The sequence below is a fragment of the Dermacentor andersoni genome, chromosome 1, assembly GCF_023375885.2.
Source record: "Dermacentor andersoni chromosome 1, qqDerAnde1_hic_scaffold, whole genome shotgun sequence".
Taxonomy (NCBI): domain Eukaryota; kingdom Metazoa; phylum Arthropoda; class Arachnida; order Ixodida; family Ixodidae; genus Dermacentor; species Dermacentor andersoni.
In genome coordinates this window covers 79878439-79904350 of record NC_092814.1, presented here as the reverse complement: position 1 = coordinate 79904350, position 25912 = coordinate 79878439, and the positions used below count along the sequence as shown (strand labels likewise).

Genomic DNA, 25912 nt, shown 5'->3' with positions numbered 1-25912 from the left:
TTGGCTTTTATTACGCTCGTTCACTAAGACTCTCGGAGAAACGAGACGGCGCCAAGTACAGTGGCTCTGAGCTCCCGTTCACGATAAATTTCTCTCTTTATCTTTATTTTTCTTTCTTTCTGGCGTAATTGGGGGACATGGGAATTTGAGTGGCTAAGACGATGCGAGAAGCGACGTAGGAAATTCACCTATTTTTATCCCCCCTCTTTCTGTATCTCTCTCTCTCTGTTTTGCAAGATCAGATGTCGCTATATATACCTCTCGACTGGTTCTCGCAAAGCTATAATGATGGTCGGCCCTAGCGGCTGTTTTGCAGTTAATTTTACAACCATTAGAAATACGAGTAAATAATTGAGAATCCGTAATTAAGAAAGCAATAAGTAATTTACGCAATGGACTTCTTTAATAGCAGCGCAACAACAGCAACAAGAACTAGAAGAGGATAAAAGTACGGCCAAGCAATGATGTAGTTTTCGAATCGTCCTCATTAAGCAAACAAGAATTCGCGCTCAAGGGTGCGTGTTTCACCCGAAAGAACGAAGCATTGTCATCGAAAATACACTGCACGTGGCCGTCTTTAGTTGTGCTGTCAAACTGCGAACGACGTTGTCTTAAGCTCCAGGGTGCGCGGCGGCTGATGTGTTGCTTAATCGGACAATCGCAATAGCGAACATACTATTAACGAAGCCAACGACAAACAGTCATTGCGAAAGAAAAAGCGTCCGGAATTCCGTCCCCCCATGTGCGGTGCTGGCAATTTCTTCTAATTGTGCAATGTCCATACTATGTTTTAACATACGTTCTGGCGTGGTTCCTCCTTAAAATCTATAAGGGGCTCTATTCGTACAGCGTCACTTTGTAAACTACATCGTTTTGTAATAAGACACTGGCCATTATTTGTCTAGTTTGACGCTACAGGCAACGTATTTATACCATGACCTGCGCACAATCAAAGTCTCGTTTTGCGTTGATCTTGGTTTCACAGTCACGCGCTTTCAGTAGTTCCTAAACAATGAATCCCCGCGCTGCGCCGGCGGCCGCATTGTATGCTCCACACTCGAATGCTTTGCTTTTCTTGGCTAAGATTTCGGGATAGTCGGTCCTTTCCGCGGCCAAGTTGTTCATATTTCACAGCTAATGAAGAAGGAGAAGAAGGGGAGACCGTCTGAGTCGGCATTACAAAAATAGTTACTTCATATTGTAGAGCGGTCCGTAATAACAGGCGCCGGCTGGTCTGGTTAGCGTATACTGTTAGCGAAAGCGGCCTGCCGATGATGGACTGCTTTTACGAACGAAAAGCTTTGTGAATTCAGCCCTGGAGTCCCACCGCACGGCCCAGTCACCGATAGAGCCCTGTACTTACTTGATAACACGAGGCCTGTGCATTAGGAGACGCGACGTCAAGCGCGGAGATCGACGACAACCTACACATTCGAAACGGCAAGCCGACAATGGCTTGTGCAACGTTCGCTCTCTCGCTCTCTGTGTGCCTTCTATACAAAGCGCGCTTTTGAATGTGAATGTCAGCCTATTTATAGAGTATACGTACGTAGGGTCCTTCGTATTCGGATTTTAGACTTCTTGTTTCAGATTCGGCGGGTTAAAATTATGGTGCTTCTTAAATAAAAAAAAGAAAAGGGCTGGGAGAAATCACTGTTCCTGTTGGTCGGCAGCTCGAAATTCGGAGAATTTTTCGGTAACTTTCAAAGACCACTTACGCAAACAGTGGTCTCACTTTAGACGCAAATGTTCTATATATTGACACGTGTACATATGTAATAAGCGCAATCACTCACAGGAACAATTAATGACAAAAGGAGCTGCTAACAAATGATGTGACGAACTCATTTATAGAAATACTTGTTTGCAGGCATTATTTATACTTCCAAAGAAATCATACGAACAAAAACAACAAATATAGAAGTATATGGCAATCCGCTATTCACATTGTTCGCTTGACTATTTAAAGGAAGAAAGAAACTACAAATACAATGCACATGGACATGGTTTGCAAGAGTTGTGATGGTTTTTCCCTGTCGTATACGCGTTTGTCAACGTACATTATGACGAGAATTTTGAGCATATCTGTGTCCATCCTAGACTTGTCGGGGCTTTCGTCCTTGTCGGTGGTCCTGTTTTACTGGTTCGCGCTGTACGCTTTTGCAACAAAATTAACGTAACGCCAACTAGCTAATCAGCTACCCCTCTCTGAACGTAACATAGTTGGGCAAATAGAATAACGTAGTTGGGAAATAAGCATCTCATATTGCAGATGCGCGCCGGCTCTTCATCGCGGCCCACATATTTATTCTACAGCCTTATTTTGTATCCGGGTTCTGCAATTTCCTACATGAGGTGTTACTCTACTGAAGTAAAGTCAGTTTACGTGAAAAGACAACTTATAGAAAAGAGAGTTTGCTACTTCTGTTGAAACATCCGTATATGAAGCACGTAAGACAAAATCCAAATTTCGAGAAAGCGCATATTGAGAGAACGATGAATGATATAATTACGAGTGTGTCAGCGCAAAATATGCGTGCTGCACGACACTTATTCGATACCAAAACAGTGAATGCATGAAGTTTTATAGAACATGTTGGAAGCTTATAGACAACCGCAAGCTGAATGCGTTAGTTTGGCCGCAGCAGTTCTTGAAAGACTCACATACGACCCTCACTACGCCACTTTAACTTCGCTGCAAAGGATATAGATACGAGCATGGTATATACGAGCACAGCATCTATACGTGTGGTGTAATTCTAAGCCGACACTTTTCTTACAGATACACTACACATGTAAACGGTAAGGTGCACGGTTCAAAGCAAGGCGCTCCAAGCTTCCGACATACACCGTGGAGAGGTAAACCAAGGATAGGGAAGGCAGGAAGCAGACCCCACATTGGGGCTAATGTAAGGATGAGAATAGAAAGAGAAAAATAAGGAGAGATTGAACACTGCGTGCACGCGGGATGATGCACAGGAGGACTGGAGACTGCGTTTGTGCCATAATGAACTGCACTAGTGCGCGAATACCTTTATGCGCCAGCGACGGATGTGCCGACGGTCATAGTAGCCTTGGCTAAGAAAACGTTCGAAGTCCAGCCGGTTTAAAGTGGCGAAAAGAGTGGCTTGAAAGAAGTGCATAAACTATGCTAATGCACATCCCTGGAAGTGACAGTTCCAGCGAGATGCTCGTATGCGGCTGAGCGGCCACGTATTAACGCATAGTGCATCACAACATGCGGTAATACGCAAGAGGCACACTAGCGCTGCCTGCACAGGCAGATCGACAAAAACACAGGCTGCATACCAAGCACCAATAAAACTTCAAGATATCCCAAGCCCAAATTCGTACAATAACGCTGTACGTTCAACGATTCTGCGCCAACGCTTTCATACTATCAACTGCTTTCGTCTAACACCTCCAACTTGCGCTTATGTAAATTGAGCTAACCAGATGGGAGCGCTTCCCCCAGTACAGTGCTGTTCAGACCGAGAGGCGCATCTTGAAAGCTTAGACGGTTCGAAGAATGGGTGGTGGAAGGTATGGTGACAAAATCGCTCGCTCATGCGTGATTTTCGATGGCAGCGAGAGCTCCGCCATCTTAGCTACGTCAGATGAGATGTGTGGAGGATCGGACTTGAGGAACTTGCGTATCATCTATTTGTCGCAGCTTTTTAGACCGAAGCATCCTTGACGTCGCCATGAGACGAGCACGGTACGCGTATGCAGCCAGCACTGCATTTTCCGTCTTCATAGCTTACGACACGCTAGAAACATCACCACACAACGAGGCCTGAACCACTTACAGAGACACTGCGTGCCCGCGTCCGCTATGTTTACGTTCGGCCGCTCGACGGCCGTGCTGCATAGAATAGCTCCTTCGTGCCTCATATTCTCTCGTAGTGCACAAGGCGTACAATATTATCGCAGCCGCTTTGGTGGCTAAGTGAGGGTTTTGCAGTTGACATGCACATGGCGAACCGAGTCACAAAGCAGGTTTACGACAGCGCCATCTGTTCCACACTGTTCCTAGTCTGAGCAAGACCTCCGCAGCTTCACTGGTTGAATAATGGCATTGGCACATCGTATCAAAAAGCGTGAAGCATGATGTTTATATTTTTCTTTTTGTTTTGTTTGAGGTGGGGGTGATATGACAATGACGCACTGTGTGCCCGGACGCTTGTTGTAATCTCACCCCTTCAAAAAAAAAGAAATGAAAAGCAAGCCAACAACTGACAAAAAAAAAGTATTTTGTTTGGAATGCCCAGACGTGCGAATCGCCGGTCTGTTTCAAGAAGTGTGTCGCGTGGGTTTATCAAAATTAGGCATAAAGAGGTCATATTTCACAATTAGGCTTTATAGCTGTTATTATTTATCAACTATCGGTCGAATGCAAATTTGTGGGAGCTTCCTATGAAACGTCCGAAAACACGGCATTAAAGTCGATTTTTTTTCGTCCCTAAATGTTGGTGCATATGGCCTCTGATCACATGGCAGTGAAAGAGACTTGGTTGTTTGCATGCTTCAATTTCTCTGAAGGCCACAATCGTGGGCCAAATCGTAAATGCGTGATTATACCAAAGTAATTTCTCTGTTTCCTCGTTTTACTCCTTTTGGGTAACACCGAATGTCGATGTCGCCGGCGGCGGCAAACTTGTTCACGCAAGTGTTGGTCGTCGCGCTTTATTGGTAAACAGTCACTCAAACCCGCTTGCATTCGCGTAAATATCTCACTCGATTGTCATGGTCTTCACTGTGAATTCAGAAACCGGAAATAATAAAAAAGGAGACCAAACCGTCGGTCTACCCAACACAAACACGATGAATATCTTCCGCCGCAAGAGGCAAAAAAGAAGGAAAAAAAAAGAACTCATTGGAATGGCACGATTCATTTTTCATCTCGACAGCGTTCGCATTATATACCGCATGCTGCTCACTCAGATAAAAACAGACAATGCGAACACAGCGCTCTCACGAGAAAGGAGTCGTTTGCACAAAGCCATTTCCTTCTGGTTTGGTTAAAGGCCTCGCCAATCCTCAGACTAGTACGCATAAAATAGACAGCCCGATCCGTGCTACGCCGAACGCATACGAAGGCAAAATTGGTCGCAGACCTAGACTTGTTTTCACAAGAAGCAGCCGCCCCTTTCCTTGCTCGAGCCTTCCCTCCGCGTCATCTAATTGCCGAGGCAGGGCTCGTCGAGCGTGGCGCGTTTCGTTAGCCGAGCGCGCGCATCCCGCAGCTGGCGCGATGAAAAACGAGCAGGCGGTGTCGCGGCGCGTTTGTTTGCCGACAGCGATCACGCCAACGCGCGAGGGTAGAGCGGGCCGTTCCTGAAAGAGCCGTCTCATCGACAAACTAGGTCTCTGAAGGAGCTGTCTCAGCGAGACGCTGCCTTTTTCCCTCTGGCGTCCAACGAGAGTCATCGGTGGGTCCCCTAATGTCGCTGAGCCCTGTAAGCGGCTCCCAAATATTCCGGTCTCGCATGCCTGGCAGAGAAGACGCCGCTGGCCCGAGGGGTGCGAGAATCATTCCACCGGCGTGCCGAACCCGGCGATAAGGTGCGGGTCGACTCCTGGAGCGTCCCGACCGAGGCGACGGCAGGAAATTTGAATAGAACCCAATCGGTGTCCGGGGAAGGATCCATCAGCGTGCCGCGGGTCGTTGGTCGCTGTTTATGCGTCGGCTGGCGTCTGCCGATTTGGCCGATGCATAGCGCGCCGAAGGGCCCCCGGTGCGCAGCCATCCGAAGGGTCGTCCGAACAGAGGGGAGAAAAAAAAAGGGGGTGCATCTCCCCCCCCCCCCTTTTTTTTTGCCATCTCTTCCATCGCCAGTTCGAGACACGGGAGACGGTTGCGTAGCAGGTGGCAGCACCGCGTTAGGTCACCCCATCTTGCATACAGTCTTCTCCTTTGCCAAGGTTCATCTCCAAGACATAGCTGTGGCCTGCGCATAACGCGGAATTGTGCAGCGTGATGGCGTGGACGAGAGGTGGCCTCCCTGCACTCGGAGCGATCACGAGGAAACGCTTGTGTTCTATCCAACAACTGGGCAAGACTTGAAGTAACATCCCATGACAGAAAAATTAGTCTGCTGCATTTCGGGTCGTTAAACTAGATGCCCATGTGATTCATGTAAGCAGAAGTTACACTTACAGCGCCAGGGCGTAGTGATAACTAGCAAACGAATGACATAATAGCATAAACGCAACGCTTTTTCGATCCCGGAGTGGAGTTGTCGAATGTAAAGCAATGGGCTTGAACGACCTCTTGTCGTAGTAATATACTCACCGAAAACGCTCCCATATACAGGGTCTTTTTTACATTCCCTGCATGTGCAGGTACGGGGAAATGGTTTTCTGTTTAAATCGGCAGCCTTTTATGGCTCTTCCCTTCATATTCCACTACATGCGGTTGGCAATTGATTGGAAGTCTCGACATTTGTAGGAGCAACTTGAATCACCTGCAGGATTACGTGTTAAAGTATATTTTTGTTTTGATATCACAAAACCGCAGTGCTTGCTATGACGCGATGAACAAAACCGAACTGAAAATCGAAGTAGTATATCAGCCGGTTATCTATTCCAATATGAAAAACACGATGCAGCTTGCGTTGCCTATGCATGCGATTATTCCTGTACGCTATGCTCTAAGCCTTTTTCTTAATGTGCTGATCTATGGGCCGATGATTTGTAAATTGCCATGCGGTTCACCACATGAACGTTACGGGATGCCTGCGTTGAAACGAAAATCGTAATTTTGACATCAATCGATGCAGTTTTTACACCTATGAAAAATAGTTGAAACGATAAGCATGGCTATAAATACTGCTTGGCAGATAGCGCACTAAAATGTCAAAATGTGCAGCTTATTAAAGGTTGGTGTTATTAGAGCTAACTTTGACTGGTTAGGAAACATTGACTGAATTCATGTGCATATCACAGTCCTCAACATATAAGAACTTATGTAACACGAAAAGCTTTTATCGAAATCTTGAAAAAAAAAGAAATCCGGTAACTTCCGAGATTCCTTCACCTACGAACTCATTTACTGCAACAGCAGGCTCTCACAGCGGAAACAGGCATCTTGCTTGCTTGCATATTGTTCAGATTGTCTTGCCTCCCTCTAAAATAGATTGGCTCGCCATCCCGGCCCTGCGAAAGTTGATGTCCAGCGAATCTGTTGAAAACCACCACCACGACTTCTGAGGGGGTATGCAATGCTTTATTGCTCACTTCCTCCTCCGGCGCATTATTCAGCCACAGGAGAATGTGGATACGTGCGGACTTTTCCTGTGCTGGAATTGTAGGGCAATACGACTACCGACGGCAGGCCACTTCTGGTCGCAGTGTTGTTTCTTTTCTCTTTGCCGTTCCTCGTAATCACGCTGCTCCTCGGGAGTCCTAACTATGCCTTGACTACCCATAGCGGTGCCACGGCAACAAGGAAATCAGTTGCTAGGCTGGTTCTTTTACATATGAAAGGCTAGTGACGTCACTCCACACGTCATAAGCTGCCATCGCCGTGGCAGCTTGCGCAACAGTAATCTTACCGGGAAACGTATGCGGGGGGCGCTACGTGCTTTGCACTGTTGGCAGGAACGCCTTATCACAAATTATGTGGTTTGGACACTTGTTTTGTGCTTCTTCTTTATTGAAACGAATGCTGTGTTGTACGTTGTATGCGTGATATCAAAGAATGGATGGACTTCTTGCTTCAATCGCTGAAAGTTTTTTTTTTCCGTGAGGACCACGCCGCCGAAAGTCCCGACCAACTAGAGGCTAACAGCTTCGCTGTAAAATGGCTTGTGTTCGCACTAAGGGGGATTGGCCAAGAATCGGATCGAATTAGGAAAATAAATTTATATCTGCCTAAAAGGCAAGGGAAACATTTGAAAGAAATATCCATAGAAATGTGAAATGCATTCATGTTCTTAGAATTTGTGAAGGAAACTGCTTTAAAACAACAACGAAATATTCCTCTAAGTAGAAATCTCTATGACAGTGACCAAGAGAGAATGCTGCCAGGCTAAGAAAGTTTAGAGTGAAAATATTCAGCCCCTTTCGGTGAAAGAGCGCTTGTAAAATATTTTTCCTTGAATATGAGAAACGGCGACTAGTTTCAGCATAAATATAAAGCGGGCAATAATGGTGCCATATCCCCCCAAACAATATTTGTGCAATGCACATAACGTTGTCATCGCCCACTTCAGTAATGCTTGTTGCCGCGTCTGAAATACATGCACAGATGCCACTACTCTCAGTCTTTGGGATGCAAAAACCCTGCTCAAAACCCTGTACAAAACTCTGCACAACACCCTCCGCCAATAGTTTAGCGTTAAGGTTGCGCGATAGCACAGCAGTGAGCTCATCTTGATACCAGTCGCGCGTCGCCGTAGGGGCATAGTTCGATCCCCAGTGGCAGGGGTTGGCGAAATTCGGTTAAGGCTAGGGATAAGGTCGTTATACATACATACATACATACATACATACATACATACATACATACATACATATGTACTTAGGTACATACATCACTCTGGTGTTCGTTTGCTTGCCTTCCGTGGACTCCTTGGCTCTTGAGCAGTAGGGGCTCCTTGACTTTTGTACCTGCTGTTCAAGAGCCAAGGAGTAAAGTCAGCACCGTGTTTGTGCGCCAACATCTCTTTCTATTATGCCAATAAAAAATTATTTCCCCGGGTAATTTCTCTCGGAATCTCTTTCTTTTCGTTTCAAGGTAACTTTGTCATTTTTTTCTTCACTTTGACATGCATTCTTATCTGCAAGTCACCGTGTCCTTCTGCTCCACCCAGTCTCCACAGTGTAGCCGATACAGATACATGAAAACTCTCGCCGCCCATTGTTCTCCTCAATTTGCCGCAACCAATATTCATACTGCAGTTCGCCTGGCGCTGCACAGCGCCACCCATCATATTTTAATTCCTGTCCTATCAGTTACGTCCTTGAACATCAACGAGCACTACCCATCTTCTTAACAATCAAGTCTCCGAAACTAATTATGCGTATCATTCTTTTATTGTTCACTTTCTATACTGTCTATGTTTGGACAGCGTCCGCTTGATTAATTCTCTGGAATCCACTAACGTGTCAGCGAATATAAGACCGTGAACTCCAAACCGGCGGAAAGTGTCCCTTATGTCTTGTTACTGTCCCCCCTCATATACTGTTCCTACTCCTACACTCACACAAACAATGCATTCTCCGTTTCTAGTTTTATATTATACATACAACGGCCTTCGGCCCACTATTTCCCTTTGGGGGGAGCACATTGTTGGTGCCTTGGCTTCTCGGGCTCTCCGTATGGTGATGAATTAAGTACAGAGCACACAAGCTACACTTTGACAACAGCATTTTTCTTCTCTTTAAAGCGTGAATAATAACTGAACTTCGTTCAGCTTCGCGAATAGCTGCCGCCGGCCATTTATCAGACCTGTAGAGCCGATTCTTCGAGCTTGATGCATCGATCGCATGCCTCCCCACCGTGCCCAACAATCCCCCTCCCCATCCCACCCTCGACATTCTTTACTAACCTCACTTGAAAAACGCGCGCTTTGTGTACCTCCTGGAGCGAATCCTTAATTGCTAAGGCTCGAGCGCAAGGGCTGTGAGATACAGCGACAGGGACGGAACGACGGCCATAGTTTGCAAAATGTCTTTCCTCAAGGTTATTTTTGCTGTTCTTATGTTACGCTATTTAGCATGCGAAAAGTGCAAACTAAGAGAAAAAATGACACAGACGCAGAGAACACAGCTGACATGCAAGAATTCCTCTTAATCTCGGCCCACAACTTAATGGGGACTTCTCTCGTTCAAGCTCAAAAGAATAAGGAGTTGTAACGTGCAACGTTGTTAATTGTGGCTGGGGGGGCTGGGGAAATTGACGGCTGATAAGATGAACGGGGGTAATTTAAGCGCCGCAGTGCATCGATTCATGGCCGGCTTGCTCGAACCAGGGAAATTCACTATAAGTCAAACATTCCTCGCAGGTCTAAGAACATTGGCTCCGTCTGGTTCCGAACAAGAAGCTTTATGAAGAAAAGTGCTGATTAATGTTCGGGATAGATGAGCGAAACAAGTCAAAATGGATTCTCGCGCGTCTTCTGTGTTTTGGTAGCGTTCTATTTCTTTGTCTTTTATGTGTAAACTTGGTTTTTTGTCTTTTGGCCAATCGTAATAGCAGCAAGGTCGTTGTGTTTATTCGTCAGGAGCTTACCTACATGGTCTATGGTTGAGAATTGAGTAAGTTGGTATTGCATTCTAAAACTGGTACAGCGCAACACGGAAAGGAAGAAATAAGCCAAGCTGGAAAGAAGGAACAGAGCGCTGCTCATTTTGATCCAGCGCCTAATGGACAAACAAGCCTCCACGGTGGCCAAAATTTTGTGAATCCCTAGACCCCCGAAACCCTCTTTCTCATATATGGAGAACCGTGCGAGGCCTACGTGTATTTCCCGAACAACGCGCGTCATTCAAAGCCCTAGCGGTTTTCCAACGTCGAGAGGACGTTGAGGTAGCGGAAGATTTCTGCAGGAAGATTGCAAGTCGGTAAACGTGCACAGGCACCCTTGGTACAGATAGCATCATGCCGCATTCACGCGATTCATGCATCGACCTGCCTTTCACTACCGAGGAGCTCCATTTGGCTCTTGCTTTGTGTAATCAATCTTTCTCCTGGACCAGATGGTATAATCGTACCGCATCGTGTGCCAGCTGGGTGAGCGAGCACTAAATGCGTTGGTGGATATATTCAATGAATCCAGGCGGAATGGAAATGTTCCTCAAGAATGGAAGACAAGCCGTCTGGTGCCACTTTCAAACCTGGCAAGTCACCGCTAAAGCTCACGTCATACCACCCAATCGTGGGCTAGTTGCGTAGAGAAGGTGACGGAACGCATGGTCCTTGCCAGATTGGAGTGGTACCTGGAATGCTACAAAGTTTAACGAAACGCTATGGCCGGTTTTTTGACGTCTCCGCTGCTCCATCGATAGAGAAAGAGAGAAACAGGCTTTAATGATATGCTGGAGATGTTAGCCTGGTTGTTCGCCTGACATGCTACTCCAGGTCTTGGGTGATGAGTATGATATACACAGTGATAAATACTGAACAGCGCTTACAGTCTATCTCTCTCTCTCTCTCTCTCACACACACACACACACACACACACACATATATATATATATATATATATATATATATATATATATATATATATATATATATATATATATATATATATATAAATATATATATATATATATATTATAGAGATATTTACAAAGACTCTCTCTCTGACGCGTGGTAGCAGTCGCACAGAACATGTTACAGGTCTTCAGAGATGTTACATTCAGAGCCCATTGGCGAGTCCGCTATAATGTTATCGCTCTGGTCACTTACATTCAACACAAAAGAGATGTAAATGGTCATCTGTCACTATGCTTCTGGACGTAAAAGGAGCTTATGACAATGTTGCTCATGGCGCCATACTTGCTGCTCTTGAATCAGTTGGCCTTGGTGGTTGAGTGCACCGGTGGATCCGCAACTACTTACACATGACCTCTTTCTTTGTGCACACCGATGACAATCCGATCTCTCAACACTACAGGCACCGTGGTGTTCACCAAGGTGGCGTCTTGAACCCCACACTATTCAAACTTCTTGTCGGTTTTGTAGAACGCATGCGAAGTGCTATCCAGATATCAATGTACACCGATGACATCGGCGTGTGGATGTCAGGCGTAACAGGTCCTCAAGTGCGCGCGAGGCTTCAAAAATCTGCGGCTTCAATATCGGCGTATCTTAGCGAACAAGGCCTCGAGGTTTCACCTGAGAAATACGCGCTGGTCGCGTTTACGCAGAAGGCAATGACGTCCTACGTGATATCTATCAATGGGCAAAGTTACGCGAGGGCGCACAGATTCTTAGGGGTGATCATTGATCGAGACCTCAGCTGGAGTCGCCATGTGCCTACCTGAAGAAATGTCTAACAGGCCATTTCGCGCCTTTTCAATTTCCTTGGAGGGAAAACGTGGTGTATGTCAGTACACGCTATGTTACAACTCTACAGGGCGCTGTTTCTCGGGTATTTGATGGTACACCTTACCTTTACTGAGCAATACCTGCAGAAGTAACATCTGCACAATCGAGAGTGCTCAGGTGCAGGCACTCAGGGTTTGTTTCGGATTGCCGCGCTGCAAACCGACAGCCGAAACAACTGCGATAGCTCAAGGTTACCGAGTCACAACTCATATGACATTGGAAGGGCTCAGAGCACACATCAGACACATTGCTCGTGCCTCTTTCCATCACCTCGCCGCACTGCCGAAAGACCGGCCCAGTGCCTCCTTTGTCTGGAGCTATCGGCGTACCTTTACTTCGTCCCTAGAGATTATACGCCTGCTGAGAGGCTGGTATCACCTCCATGACGTTTCGTTTGCCCACAAGTTTGACTCTCGGTTCCAGGAATTTGAACGAAAGTAGGATTCTCGTCGCGAGCCCTTAAGCAGCTATCTCTTCTCATGCTGTACAAGACATACTATCAGGACCATCTTCACATTTACACTGATGGTTCGACAACTGTGGACGGATCTGTAGGAGATGTGATCTTCACCTAAAATGCCGTTACCATTCAGTTTAAAATCTCTCACCGGACAACATCGACTGCTGCGGAGCTTGCTGCACTTTGCAGTGCACTTCGCATGATTCGTGAAGATTTACCATGAAGATAAGCATGTTTACCGATTCGAAGGCAGCCCCGCAATCTCTGCTATCCGCTCTACGTCGTGGAAAGCAAGATAAATTTGTGCTGGAAATAAGGCAGCTCGCAGAAAAATGACAAGACAACACTTTTCGGTGGCCCCCAGGCCACTGTGTCATCATGGGCAACGAACATGTCGATGAAGCTGCTAGGAGGGCTCACGAAAATGCCGTGAAGGCAATCCAGCTCGATGACCGGCCGCTTTCTGAGCAGACGTTCTTAGAGTTTTTGCGCCTCGAGGTAGCGTTTAGGCCATTGAGTCCCCCAGGCACAGTGATGAGTACGTTCGGGAGTAGGAGTCAAATATAATGGGGTTTATTTTACATTATTTACACTGGCTCCAGATATGGAAACCCACTTCATGTAGGAGTACGTTAAATGTCTGAGCTCACTACATGTCTGAGCACACATCAGGATACGTCAGGACCCACGTCCAGCAGACGTTAGGATACACACTTCACCAAAGGTGTCCCCTTTAAATATAGTCGTCTTACTTATGTGACCTGACTAGGGAATCTGATGACTCTGTCTCGGCCAATCATAATCGTCGAATGGTTCGCAAAATCCCGCCTATGACGTTGCACTGTTCTGCAGGACTCCGCCTCCAATGTTGCGCGATCGCCCCCGCATACGAGGCAACGACGTGGCAAACTGGGAACCTAATGTCGACGCCGTTCCCACGGAAGTTCTCGACGTTCGCCGCTTTTATCAATTAGTGGGCTCTCCGTGACGGTCCGCTTGTCAGGGTCAGGTTCAGGTAGAGTGGCCTTCGAAGTAGTTACCGCTTCTACGGAGGGTGGCGGCTGTTGTGGCCTCGAAGTAAGTTCCTTTGTTTGCGCGTCACACTCTATGGCGGGCTCCGTCGCCATCTTGGTGCGCGCTGATGAAAGGACTACCTCGTGGGAAGCGTCCAAGGAATGCTCATCGCTGTTTTGGACGCTACAGAGTGCCGGCTAATGAGGTCTTCACACCAAGGGCGCTATAACTTAACGCCATTTCAAACTTTTTATTCCAATTCTGCAATGAGCCCTCCACGATTGGTAAAAAAAATTTCGAGCCACCACCCACTGCACCTGCGTGTCACACGACATCATGAAAACAACGAACACGCCCCATCTTATATGATATGTGCACACTGATTATGCATGATTACAGCGAACGAAAGAAAGAAAAATAGTAATTTCTGATTAGACGCCTTTTTTGCCATTAACGGAAAAGGTATCGTTTGACCGCGTCAAAGTGACGTGTACGCGATAAAGATGCATTAATATGCCGAACAAAACTGAACATTTATCTGAATAGCCGGGGACTGCCCCGTTCCGAAAGGAATAAAAGATGGCTGCCCTCCGATCGCTGTTTCACTGGCTACTCGGAGCTGTCGTGCATCATGGATTTATTTGCATATAATAAAAGAGTTTTCGTGACAGTATAACGTTATCGAGGCCTTTCGGCACCTATACGCCATCGCTCTGCCAACTCTACTTTGCTGAGGATCCGTTTTAGCGGCATTTTTAACCTTCCGTTGCATGGCGCCGCGACTTCCGACCAGCCACCGCAAGCTAAGAAAGGGGAAGCGGACCAATCGCAGGCGCCGGCATCACACTCCTTATCCGCTTGTCTACTTTCAATGTTGTTGCGACTGGGGGTCCGAAGATGTGGTATATCCTTTCATCGTGGAGGAGTAAGGGAACGTTGGGCTGGGCCCGATGTTGAAGACGTTTTACACACAAGTTTATATTACATGTTTACAAGAGTTTCAAAGAAGTACCGCAAAATAAGTTCATGAAGAAGTTGTAGAAGCCGATTACTTCAAGCGTCCGTCTCTCTTTTTATCCCCTGCGTTCTCAGTGTTCAGTAGCCTTCCCCCAAATCCGGCGTCAGGATACGGATGACATCAGGTCCTACCAATCCGGATGTTTGTTTCCCTCGCTCTCCGAAGGGCGATTTGTTCAAAACACATGCCGATCACTGGGCACGAACAAGGGGGAGGGATGGCACACTGACCCCGTCTACGGCGTGGACGCTCCAGTTTGAGTGGATGACAGGTGAAAGACTGTCGCCTCGCTAATTTCCCAAATACCTCCTGGATTTGTCCAACTGTTAGTCATTATTCATCGTAGTTGGAGATAGCTTTGACGAGGTCGCCGGCCTGTTCCCCATTATCACATTATCCGTGACCGGCCGTTTATCCGCGGGATAAACGGCCGATCACAACAATGTGCTGGCTTGGCCCCATCGAAGCTCTTCCCATTTGAGCGTGCTCTTTGCCTCTTCTCAGCCAATTAGATAAGAAAAAGTACTAAATGTAGGCGATGCTGTTCGCTTTGGAAGCAAAAGGAAATGACACTCTATATATAAACGAGAAGCGCGCTTAATTGGGCTTTTCAAACAACACTGCGGGTTACTGCCCAATGCTTGCGTCTGTCGTTGCTTAAATTTGACGTCAAGAGATTGGAATAGGTTTACGTTATAGTGTGTATGTGTTCTTTATCTTTCGGTCTCCCCTTACCCCTTCCCCAGTTCAAAATAGCAAACCGGATATTTATCTTCCGGTTAGCCTCCATGCCATCCGTATCTGATTCAGCTCTTTCTCTCTCTATCTCTCTTTAAAACCACTGGTTATCTGTTCGAAGCATTATATAACCTGTGCAATTCTACCTAATTAGCTCAATCTCAACCAGCATATAAGAACAAGCCAGAATGAATTCTAGCTTGTCTTTGTGGCTTTTAACGACACGCCTGTCACTTTCCTTTCTGCCCCTGGTTGTGCGGTGTGGAGCCCGCTTTCGAGGTTATTTGTTCACCTCTGTGTTTGGAGCCCATAGATTAGCACTCACGGAATGCAGCGATTATAGCATATACTTCGCAAATCAGTACTGCGGAATCCCGGAAGGTGGAGGAAGGTCCACGAATGGAAAAAAAAAAAAAAATATCCACCTGCATGTAGCCCGAAGCTACAAAGGAAACACTCACGTGGGTTTCTCAGAAACAAAGCTTCGTAACTGAGGAAAAATTCGTTCTGGTGCGGCATTCGAGCCCGGGACCAACGCCTTTCCTGGGTAGTCGTTCTGCCATCTGAGCAAATTAGGAGGTTAGGAGATCGCAGCGCGAGGGCAGGTTAATCGACAATTCGAAGCACAACGACTGGGACGAATTTTTTGTCAACTGTGAAGCTGTTAATGAGGAACCCATATGGGTTTCCTTTATAGATTCGTGCGACATTCAAGTGGGTGACCATTTTTCCTTTGATGAACCTTCCTTCATAATTTTTTTCTTTCATTTGTATATACTTGTACGCGTATGCTCAAAGATATCGCTCATCTGCTCTTCATGAGTTGGTGGGCCTCCAGACTATAAACGCAGACTGTTATAGGCGATACTACACTAGCGTCGGTTGAGTCATGACATTCATTTAGCTGCTACTTCAGTGTCTCTCTCAGTGCTTACACTCAGAGCGAATAGCTCAAAAGACATAGCACCAGCTGGAATATTCTATTAGTGCACAAAATTAATCTGCCATTGTGTGTTTCGTAGAGTTTGACGCTAATATATTGGCACGAAAAGGGTGCATATCAACAGCGGGAGCGAGAGAGAGCGAAGTCATAAGAGAAAGACCAGGGAGGTTAACCAAACTGAACCTGGTAATTTGCCCTTTATTAGCGAAGGAGGAAATGGACTAACATATGAGTAGCGGGAGATAGGAGATGTTCCCACTATGCACGCGCACTCATGCTGGTGGGTTTGTCGCTTTGTTCGACACAAGCGGCCGCATAGGCTGGTGCATTTGAAGAAAGTAGCGGCACTTCTTTGCCTTTGTAAATTGCAGACGCAGGAGGCCACGGTCCCAAGATCTTGTCCTAAATAAAAGGCCTATAACCTAATTTGCCTATAGTGGTCCGAGGCGCAAGCCTCTGATCTTTGTATATGTGCAGTCACGCACTAGGTGCTCTAAAGTTTCTGCTGTGCTACATGTGTTCCAATTGGCACTGTCCCTCATTCGGATTATTCGTAAAAAGAAAAAAAAGGAAACGACAATTTGCAGGCGACACCTTAAGATTTCTTCACTTCTAATGAGCCACTGGAAGTGTGTTAACTTCATATGCGCAAGACTTCATTTCGTGGAACGAATCACGAAGCGTACAAATTTGCCAGGCACATTTACGGGCTCATACACTCACAGAACTCTTCGGCGAATGTTGCTATTCACCATGGAGACTTATCTGACCTTCTCGGAGGGTGAGGTTCTCGTTACTTGCGCCTTCGCCCATCGAAACGCTTCCGTCGAGCACTGCACGCTTCGCCAAAGGCTGTGATAGGCGTTAGAGACACCGCATATCACTCAAAGCCAGGATAGCGAGGTTAACTTCACACTGCAGTCGGTACTCGCTTTCTAGGCTGAAAATAGACACTTTCAATGTTTAGATTTTTTGTTTGATACCGAACCTGAGCCGCATATTCAGGAACATTCGCTTGCGATGTTTATGTGAAACAGCAGGTTAGAATCTTGCGTACATGTGAGTACGCACAACTAACTTAACCCGTTCGAACAGAGCTATAAGTGACGGGATCAGACAACCTAAAATGAGAACTAGCATGTACCTAAGAAATTGCTTAAACATAGAAGTTTTGCTCATGAATAAGACTGCGAAAGTTGTCTAAGCCTACCTTCAGCCAATAACACTCGACAGTAGAGTCGCTACATTTTGAAATTCGTTATTCATGGCTTTGTTCTATCTGGGCACTACTGTATTAGGCTGCTGCAGTATTGGTTCTATTGCAAGCACAGCACGAGCTTCAATTATCGGCCACGACCCAGGTAATAAGCTGAAAATGGCTCTCAGCGAAGCAAATAGCAGAGGTGCCAGCAGCTGATTAACACCATAACCTGAAAAATGCGGCTTCGTAGCTTTGTCTTGAACGATTGGCAATCGCATGAGACGTCTCTTCGGAGCTATGACTAGTGGGCTGCCTAAATAGAGGAGAATAACCAGTGTATTTGCGGCGATGAGAAAAATCGGAGTTCTTTAACACAGATGCTCAACTTGGAACTTGACTGTTCGACTATGGAGACGAACGCTGACGATATGCACGCATAACGCTAGTTCCTTCCACTGTGACGGGGTGAGGTGACGTGCCACAATGCTGTCTTGCGCCACACTGCTAGGCTCCTTACCTATTCACAGCAGGTGCCTTCCTTTCCGAGAGATAACGTAGAAGAGTCTGGTGCTGGGTTTGTTGGTACATACCTTTAACTTTATCGAACTGCCCGTGAACGAAGATGGGTGTGAACTACCGCAATCGACATCGCAAAGGTGTCATCGGAAAATATAGGCCTTGCTAGTATTTTGAAGTGCTGCGGGGTACGATAATACCAACGACAGTGTCGTTAATTGACAAAAAAAGTACTGTACAAAAAAAAAACAAGAAATTCAGCGCCATTCCACTCTATGAAGGTGGATGACCAGCGAGGCTGTGTATGTGGGCCCCTTAATGGCAGACTGTCCATTGCCGTGCGTCAAATGCCTTACGTACATAAATGGAAGGCGAGGGGGCGACAAGTCGCGCCTCCACGATGTTGAGCCTCGGAAGATGATGAGGCACCGGGGGGTATACATACCCACGTATTGTTGCAAACCGTGGCACGACACCTTTTACTAACGAATCCCGGCACGTAGAACAGACACGCACCTCACCGCACTCCGAGGGCTAACACTGCTGCACCGTAGCCAAGGCGATCGTGCGTTGGTCGACGTGCCGCAGTGCAGTAATGGTTGTAAGGTCACTCGAAAACCACAGGCGGTTCCACTCAACACAGGCCACACAAAATTGGTTCCCCACAAACTCCCTCTGAAACCTGGCCGTTGCTACGGTGAAACGTTCCAAGTTTGCGGGATCGGGGCCACATTGACCGTTCGTACTTTTTTCCCCCTTGCGGTCCTGGCGTGCAGCACGCTTACGGGACCGCCACCACGGGAAAGCAGATGGAATGGAGATACGCAAGCGCTTCGAACGCCGACAAAAAGAGGGCGGTGCGAACGTAGACATGACCGACACGCGTCAAAGTGTCGGTCATGTCTTATCAGTTTGATTTCTGATACGGGTTGTATTTGGACCTACGATATTAAATTTATTTTGGAAGTTGGTGGAGTGCTTAAAGCCTGCTTCAACTCCGCCGCGGGTCGGACCGGTGTTGCACTATCTTCGGGATCGGGCCACGTACGGGGAAAAATTCTCGATCTACACGGCTCGAAAAACGCGCGCAACTTTTTTCCACAACCTAGCCATATACAGCTTCGCTGCAAAAGCTCAGTTATTGTATTATTGCTGAGACCTAACATGGCTCAAGCGCGCATAGACTTTGTCGGTCTTGAAGTGAGGATATTCAATTTTGTCCATAGCGACGACATGAGAGCTCGAAGATCGATGACCGCATGTACGAGCTACCACCCACCGGGTGAACCCAAGGTAGGGCTCAAGGGCTAAAACAGCCTGGCGCCAAGCAAAGCCGCATGTTGGGGACCGCATTATGCAGGCAGGAGAAAGCACATTGGGAAAAAAACTCACGAAAAGACCAAACCAGCTTAAGCAGTGAAAACCATGGCTGAATTAATTTGGTTGGAAATGTGTTATAAACGTGGCTCGAAGGATGGACGCTTAGTCTTCGACGTCCTTTAGCTTACGTGTTGGTTCGAACGGTAAAATCTTTCTCCGTGTTATTTTGCGCAAATCAATATGACCAGTAGAAAGTAGCAGCTCCTTCCGGCCTGTTTTATCATATTCTTATAATGTTCTACTCACGTTATTTCGTAATATTTATGTTTCACCGTTCAGGACTAGTCGAATCTCGCCATAATGCAGGCGTTGCTCCGATCTATCCAAATATGAGGCACGAAAAAGAATAGGTTGATGAAGGGAAAATCAGACATCCACCCTTTCGTAGCAATTGCTACAAAGGAAAGCCATACGGGTTCGTCGAAAGGAAAGCCTCAGCGTTGAAGAAAAATTCGTCCAGGTCCGGGACTCGAACCCGGGACCACCACCGCCTTTCCGGGGCAGCCGCTCTCCAATCTGAGCTACCCAGGCGGCTAGCAGATGGCAGGGCGAAGTCGAATTTGCCGACAACACGAAGCAAAGGCAAGTGTTTGACGTAGTAGTTTTGCGGAAACCCGCAAGGTGGAGAGAAGTAATTGATGAAGAGAAAATCAGACATCCACCCTTTCGTAGCAATTGCTACAAAGGAAACCCAACGGGTTTCTCGAAAGAAAAGCCTCAGAGTTGAAGAAAAATTCGTCCTGGTCCGGGATTCGAACCCGGGACCACCGCATTTCAATTGCTACGAAAGGGTGGATGTCTGATTTTCCCTTCATCAATTACTTCTCTCCACCTTGCGGGTTCCCGCAGAACTACTACGTCAAACACTTGCCTTTGCTTCGTGTTGTTGACAAATTCGACTTCGCCCTGCCATCTGCTAGCCGCCTGGTTAGCTCAGATGGTAGAGCGGCTGCCCCGGAATGGCGGTGGTCCCGGGTTCGAGTCCCGGACCAGAACGAATTCTTCTTCAACTCTGAGGCTTTTCTTTCGACGAACCCGTTGGGTTTCCTTTGTAGCAATTGCTACGAAAGCGTGGATGTCTGATTTTCCCTTCATCAATTACTTCTCTCCACCTTGCGGGTTTCCGCAGAACTATTTGTCGAAAAAGAATAGGATTGAACGAAATTGTTAAATTATTCCGGCCCACATATTAGTTGCCAAAGACGAAGGATTTTGTAGGCACTACTACGAGTGACAAATTTTATCAACGAAAATCCCTCATTTTACGTATGCACGATACTAATGCTTGACTACATAGGTTCTCTGGAAAGAAGCTTCAGGAGCTTATCTAACAATAAACTTACGAAGAGCCCTACCCTGCTTAAATACGCATTTGCTCGAGGTATAAGCGAAAAACCACTCCGACAAAAAATCACCTTTATTTAAGAAAGCACCGCGAGAAAACAAGAAATATTTCAAGTATATAACATCAGCGACTGAAAAGAAGCGAATACTGAGAACATCGTTCGGATACCAACCGCATCCCGCAATGCTGATTTCTGAACTTCGCGAAAAAGAACAGACGAACGAATAGCTACAGAGAGCTACGCAGCGAGACTGGGAAGAGTTAAAAAGTAATACAAAAGAAAAAAAAAGGAATGGACCACTAATCCAGACAGCAGAGCATACATTTAAGGAAACGGTAGCCAGAAATCATATAAAAATCGAATCAGATAAAATAAAACAAATGAGAATCACTCGGCCATGTGGTGCTAGCGTTTCTCGAAGCTCAGATGAAGTAACACGCGCAGGTCCAGACCGCTGCCATTTTAAGCGGCGAGACCGTCATACGGCCGAGCGGAGCGGCCGCCTTGCTTCTCGTTACCGGCAGCCGCTGAGCCGAGACCAAGTCCTACGAGTGTCGACTGACAGACGCTCGCTGTAATCGCGCGCGCTCGGCTGGATCCCCTTCAACAGTACTCTGATCCGCTTGGGCTCGCGTAATCCATACGTTTCTGTCCGAGCTCTGTCGTCCCCTTTATATAATTGGTTCAGTTCTGCCTCCACCGCAGGCCTTGATGTTTTGGCGAAACGAAACATGGGAGGGAGCCGATGTCTTCTTTTGTTAGTTCTTTTTTTTTTCATTATTATTTCGTTCCTCGTTATTTCGTGAACACTGGCCGACCGATATTGTCGTGTGCCGGAACGAGGACTTTGCTTACGAATGACTTAAGTTTGGCTGAACAGGGAAATCGTGGGCAGTAAGATGGTAAGATGTGGGCGAGAATAAAACAAAGTCGCTGAAAAGCGTCGGTGAGATTCCATTGCTCGCATTAGTTGACTGCACCGTTCGAGCGTGCCTAAGAGCCACGCAACAGACAGCGGTGGAAAATATAGCAATGTCGAGGGTCCACCTCACCGGGATGTGCTTGGCCCGCGCTGCGTCCTTTCTATAACAAGTTGTTTGAACAGGATACTCTGTAATCTTGTCAGCTTCTCTTGTAAGCGATTAATTTTTTACGTCATGTAGGTACAATATTCGCTCAGCGACTTTTTTTTTCGTTCTCATAGTGCATCTCTTTCCTCATTTATTGTCGAGGTACCGTAATCCAGGTAACTGGATTGCCAATCATTGTCTTGGCTTTTGATATATTACACAACTGGTGCTGTGGGCTTGTGAGTCATGATTTCTCAAGAACCTTCAGCATTGCATATGATAGCTATCGTGCAACGTGGTGTGACAATGCTAATCTTTGCCGAAAATTCAGCACCGAAAGTCTGTCCGTAACTAGGAATGATGAGAGTTTGCGGTTTGTAGGAAGGAACTAAATGAAGGACCCAACACAAAACCTTACTTCTTTGCAAAGGCAGTACTCAGTTCGTTGAACACGACACCCTTGCAGGCTTTTATTACCGGTTGCTTACAGGAAGAGCAGACGTATACAAGTAGCAAGCACCCTGATGAAGCACGCGCTACTCGAGATGAATGTTATTATTATTATTATTATTATTATTATTATTATTATTATTATTATTATTATTATTATTATTATTATTATTTGTTTTGCAAACATATATACACTTGAAAAGAAATGGAAAGCGAGGAGCAGGCTGGCAACTGTCACCCGAAGGGGTACAACGCCTGCCTACTCTTCAGAAATTAGGAGACAGAAACATAGTAACGGAAGATACGAAGAAAGGGAGGGAAGATGAAAGAAAAAAATGAAGCATGAAATAACAGGGCCGAAACATACCCACGTGTACATTTCCTCTACATACATAGAGTCATCTGATCTGAAGCTCATCGTAGTATTTCGTTCACACCTGTGTATCGCATGAAGATTGAATGCGCCTTCATAGCACGTATACACGCCGCCATGTGCCGCCTGTGGTTACACATGGAATGCAGATATCGCAAGTAGATATTGCAGATGAACATCGCAGGCTCCACGACAACATCGCAGCTCCACGATCCAACATTTACCAGAAGTTTATTGCGAAATCGCCTATTGCGAAATGAGTTCCAATTTAGCTCCAATCGATCACTTGCGCACGGTAAGGCAGTGTCGCGCTGCGCTCTCGATTTCTACTGCCAAATGCACCATGGACGTGGCGAGAAGTTTCGCAAAACATGCTCGACGTTCTGCATAGTTTCTCATGGTGCATTCTTAACTGTTGGCAAAACAACAACAACAAGAAAAAAAACATTGAACGGAAGCCTGGGCATTGCATGCCGAATGCTGTCATGTCTTACCTTTACCTTTACGCGTAACGTAATCCTCGCTAAGTGTATTTCTCCTAGGATGCATTGAAAACGTATCAATTAATATTATAGTTATTTTTTTGCATTTGCGTAACTATCAGCATATGGGAACCGCTTGGTGTGACAGTTGAAGAAGCGTTGGCAGTGGTTTGGCAGACACGCATAGTGAAAGATCTTTACTATAAGGAGAAATCTAACAATGTTTAATGAGGACACAGCGATATCTCACAACCAACAGTCCGTATTTTCCTCAACCATCTCTAAGACACTGAAAGAGCCCTCAACAAGCACACTAGCATGCCGCCGTATGCCAGCCACTCCATAAGCGCCGTGCCGTGCTTTTGCACTGTAGACAGATTCACACTTTGTGGTAAGTGATGCTTCTTTTACTCTATCGCTGTCACAGAAAACATCCATTTGCCCCATACATAAAATATCACGTTATCATGTGGGATCCCGTTGCAAAACAAAAAACAATAAATAACTGGTGATTTAGAGGTAAATGCGAGACAAGTGCGTTAGCATTACGTCGCACCTATTTGAAGTCCCGGACCCATCATTTAAACCATGTTCAGCACATTGTAAAGTGTGGCTCAGGAGCTCACTCGATGCACGTCCTGCCTATTAGAGGAGCGAAGTGCAGCGGTGGTTCGGAACAGATCACCATCAGTTGCACTATCTATCTATCTATCTATCTATCTATCTATCTATCTATCTATCTATCTATCTATCTATCTATCTATCTATCTATCTATCTATCTATCTATCTATCTATCTATCTATCTATCTATCTATCTATCTATCTATCTATCTATCTATCTATCTATCTATCTATCTATCTATCTATCTATCTATCTATCTATCTATCTATCTATCTATCTATCTATCTATCTATCTATCTATCTATCTATCTATCTATCTATCTATCTATCTATCTATCTATATACACATTGTGATTTTGGCAAGTAAATCCCAAGCATGTCATCTTATTTTACATTTTTTGAGCGTTCATCATATACCATTTAAAGGTATCTACCATCTTATTCTGCCCCGGGATAGTTAAGAGAGTATTAATAGAACCCCTATTGAACACAACGTTCAATAGCAAGTTGCCATGCTTTGCCGCTTTTAACGCAAATTATTCCAGGCCTTGCAGCTTTTCCTCAGTGCGTGCTTGCGTGAAACGCGCGAAACCTTACGCGCGAAACGGTCACTATATAGCCTGGAACTTTCAAGGAGGGACAGCATGCACTGAAGGGGTACTCATCTGCGGGATGATTTCGAGCTTTAAAAGTGCAGCAAGCGTCTGTACTTTCTAAGGAATTCATCTGCCGTAATCTTCCAAAGGGTCAGTGTCAAAATAACGCATCTCAACAATGTCCAAGTCGCTACGCTGCTTGGCTTCGTTTTTAAGGTGCAGAGCAGAGGAGCGTGCTTATTAGAGCTCTCTTCCCTGTTTTTTGTCGGAAAAACAACCAACCACCAATCTTTCAAAATATCGGCGTTCGAGCTTTACAAATGTGTTGTTCGCCGTTTCGAATTCGCCTTCAAAGGTTTACGAACGAAGCAGCCTGCTTAAACTATCTGCCAGCGTGATTGTAGACGGCATGGAGAGAAGCGAAAACACTTTATTCATCGAATAAAAATAAATTCGAATCTCTTAGTCCCCGGGCTTTGTTTGAGGGCCAAAGGCTCAACCTACGAAGCGGATGCTGCGTCCAAGAACCGCTCCCTCTACCTGCAGCCGCTCTTCTTTCACAAGAGCACCATGCGCACGGCCGTGTCAAGGAAATAGGACAAAAAATGTAGCTAGCACTTCTCCTGCTCTAACGGAGATGCGAAGGCTTCCCACGTCCGTGGTGCTCGCATCTCTGGCAGGCCGCACTCGTTGCTTTCCGCCCGTGAGCCTCGGACCAGCCAAACTAACCAAGTGCACGTAATCTCCCTCCCGAGTGCACGCGGGCGCGTGCAAGCTCACACGCACGCACCACCAACACCGTAATTAGAACACTGCGCTGCGTCTGCGTCCCGTGAATTCGCCACGGCCTGGTGACTGTATTAACAGGGCAATTAGCTGCGTAATGAATGTGAACTCGAAGACGCCCTCAGTACACCCACTTCCCATCTTCTGCCTGCTTTGTCCAGCGACGGCTCCCCTCGCGAGCAAGCAGGCGAAGCCGACTTTTGCCGCCTGGACACGTCGGCCGTCGTAGCGTCGCAACATTTTTTTTTATGTTTTAATCAATGGATGGACCTCTGGCGCAAGATTTACGCGCTCTGTTTTCAGCGCCGATGCGCCGGACTTCTGTTCAGAGTTTCGCAACTTTCCTGACAAACCGGCCCTCGCCGCCAAACGTTAGCGCGCCGATTAGAATGCATGTATTGGGTTCCTTATTTTTTTTTATCGTCCCTACTTTGCGCAAGGTGGAAACATTAACCCTTTCGTTCTGGCTATTACTCTTTCCCTGAGCGACTCATTACGAAATCTCTCTGGTCGGGGCGTTATGTTGCTATTGGTAGTGTGATTCCTCCCTTTTTTAGCAACCAACGCTACGCGCTTGTGAAATATTTAAAAGGAAATATTGAAGCAAAAGGCTTTCGCGTGGGAAGTAATGACGTTTCTTGTCGAGATCAGGTAATTTATTAAAAACGCAAAAAAATGTGGGTGTACTCGGGTGTAAAGCTATTTGCTGCCGCCTTTCTGTCAATGTCGTTAATTTTCGAGTCACCCATCGCTTACCTCTTAAGAATTGTTATTTACCAGAGAAACGGACGGAACTTCTGAATGGCGAATACGACTGCTAGGCACTCGAGTTCAGTAACGGTGTAGTTTTTCTCC

At 46.3% G+C, this 25912-nt stretch overlaps 1 protein-coding gene and 1 pseudogene across 1 annotated transcript in view; both read left to right on the top strand.

Annotated features, from left to right (window-relative positions):
• The window catches only part of LOC126543242 (synaptogenesis protein syg-2-like), a 523643-nt gene that overhangs the window by 11344 nt on the left and 486387 nt on the right, over nt 1-25912 (top strand). The gene's annotated exons all lie outside the window — the stretch shown is intronic.
• On the top strand, nt 18821-19000 carry LOC126546401 (U2 spliceosomal RNA; annotated as a pseudogene).